The following is a 2,780-nucleotide window of genomic DNA, read 5'->3' as shown; positions in this document are numbered from 1 at the left end:
GGACTGCGGCTCTCTAGGACCGAACTTGCCTACCCCTGACCTAAATGAAGAATTAATACGAGTAATACTTTATTGATATTAGTTAATTAAAACAAGCTTTTGGTAGATGTTGCTCTCTTTAGATCAGACTTCTCTACAGGACGTCTTCTGTACTGTACCTTTGATCTCTCTCTCTCTCTCTCTCTCGCTCTCTCTCTCTCTGTGTTATTTTTTAATAACTAAGCGTTTGATTATTTATAACGTTTTATTAAAGAAGATTTTCACAGAATGATTTCGGCAAAATGGCGCCCCCTGTGTGCGGCGCCCCTATGCACTGCATATACTGCATACCATAGACATATAGAATAATATGAGGCGTCTAGGTATTTTATATGTCTATGGTATGCAGTATATGCAGTGCACCAAAAAGTTTCTCAATCATTTACACACATATAAAAACCCTCATCATCATCATCATCATCATCATCATCACACATTATACAAATGCAGATTAATGACTCTTTCCACTATGTGATAAATGTTTTAATATGGATAACATAGTTTCAAGAAATGTAAAATTTCCAGATTTCAAGTTATCAAAAGTAATCCCTAAATCAGGGGTAGGCAAGTTCGGTCCTAGAGAGCCGCAGTCCTTTGATCTCTCTCTCTCTCTCTCTCTCGCTCTCTCTCTCTCTGTGTGTGTGTGTGTGTGTATATATATATAAATAAAAGTAGGTCCCCCCCAATGTTCAAGACATGGTTACGGCCTTGCGAGGAACAAGGGTGAGTTTACTGTCATAACCCAAAATATATAACACACACACTCTACAGGAAGGTTTGTTTTAAATAATACAGCTGTAGCTGCAGTAATATTTCCTGGAAGGTAGTTCTTCTAGTTTTTTCATAATTTTAAACCATTTTAGTTTTTACACAATTTGGCTTTTTTGCAGTTCACTTAAATAGACCTAAAGCGCGTCAGCTGAATTTTAAAAATAGATTCAGCAATATCTCTCTCAAGTAAAATGAAGTAATTAAAAGTAGAAGTATAATAATTATATGAGAATTAGAAACAATGGTAAAATAGTTTTAGAAAAAGTATGGCGTGCCGTACTGCAGGACACTGCTTTATTTAATACTAAAAAAAAAACTAATTATATTTTAATAGACTACATTTCCTGGACATATATCATCGTCAAGAAGTTGAGGGAAGGAGGATGCGGCTCCGTCGTTGAAGGGACGGCCTTCAGGCGGCTGTGAAATTCACAATGAAGACAGAAAACGAGTCGTACCTCTCATTCACTGTTTGCAATTTATAACATTTTAGATTCATATAAAAGACAGAGTACAGATATTTCAGTAGACAAACAGACTGAGCTAAATCCTTATTTGAGAAACCACTTCCAGCTGACCATCATAAAAATCAGTCTTTCTTCTAGCCTGACCGTCCCAGTCCAGTTCCTCTAGAGGTGGCTCTGACAGTCATGGCCAATCAAGGCCCCCGCTGTCGCCACATCATAGAGCTGCTGGACTGGCAGGACCATCCCGACCAGTACATGATGGACTTAGAGCGGCCTTCGCCCTGCATGGACATGCATGATTTTTGGGAGCATCAGGGCGACCTCTTCTGTGAGGCGTTGGTGTGTCATTTCATGCAGCAGGCGATCGATACTGCTGTCGTTTGCTGTTCCCAGGGGGTCTTCCATCGGGACATCAAGATGGCCAACCTCCTGTTCAACACTGAGACTATGGAGGTCAAACTGATCGATTTTGGTGTTGGGGACCTCCTGAAAAGCTCGGCCTACATCACCTTCAGTGTTATGTATTATCTCTCAAACATCTCGTTTGGGACTTAAACTCGAGTGACCCGTTACAGCATGTATTAATCAGATGGGACACAGCGAGATATTAACAATACAGTCACAACATTCTCAGAAGATGAAAGCCAATCTTGCCATTTCAGTCAGAGTAAAGTGAGAAAAGTATTAAAGCAAACTTAGACATGACACACTCTTTCCTCCAGGGACAGCAAATTTCCCTCCTTAGTACTTTGAGAAGGGCGAGTACTACGGGAAGCAGGCAACAGTGTGGTCGCTGGGAGTGCTGCTGACTTCATCTCTCCAGCCTTAGCGTCTTGCAGGGCTGGCAGACCTTGGTTGCGTCTGGCGCCTTGGCCTGAGGCTGTAGTTTTAGCGTCTTGCGGAACTACTCGCCGAGGGATGTGAGTTGTAAATAGTTAGTTTAGTTTAGTACTGCACCATCCAATCATATTTTTAATAATGGAGTCACCCAGAGCGTCCCAGAGTTCCCTGTCAAGCCCGCTTCACAAGTTCCTCTCACTGCCGCTCCAGAGGTTCCTGCCACCGGCGTCCGAGTCCCAGAGATCCGTGCCACAGATGCATCAGGGGTTTCAGTCATGGACACAGAGCTCTTTTTCTCAGCTGCCTTTGATCAGGAAATCCCTGTGAAGGCTGTGATAAAGGTTCCTGTCACTGCTGCTCCAGAAGCTGCTGAGGCTCCACAGAGGTTCCTCACTTGAAAAATCCCAGGACGCCCATTTCACAACTTCTCTGGTCCCAGAGGTCCCTCACAATGCTGCTCCAAAAGTTCCTGCCATACCGTGTCCCAAAGATCCTGTCAGGGCGGCTCCAGAAATCAATGTGAATGCTGCCCTAAACGCTGCTGCTCCAGGACCTGCTGAGGTCAGAGAGGTCAGAGTCACAGGCACCACAGATGTCACTCAACAGGGTTCCTTATCAGAGCCACCCTGGTCCCAGAGCTGAAGGTCCCGGCCTGAAGGTTCC

At 43.8% G+C, this 2,780-nt stretch overlaps 1 pseudogene; it reads left to right on the top strand.

Moving 5' to 3' along the window:
- The first annotated feature begins 281 nt into the window (after window positions 1-281).
- LOC107665252 (serine/threonine-protein kinase pim-3-like) lies at window positions 282-2,106 on the top strand (annotated as a pseudogene).
- The last annotated feature ends 674 nt before the right edge of the window (window positions 2,107-2,780 follow it).

The sequence above is a fragment of the Sinocyclocheilus anshuiensis genome, unplaced genomic scaffold (assembly GCF_001515605.1).
Source record: "Sinocyclocheilus anshuiensis isolate Anshui unplaced genomic scaffold, SAMN03320099.WGS_v1.1 scaffold483, whole genome shotgun sequence".
Lineage (NCBI taxonomy): Eukaryota > Metazoa > Chordata > Actinopteri > Cypriniformes > Cyprinidae > Sinocyclocheilus > Sinocyclocheilus anshuiensis.
This window is presented reverse-complemented; position numbering and strand designations above follow the sequence as displayed.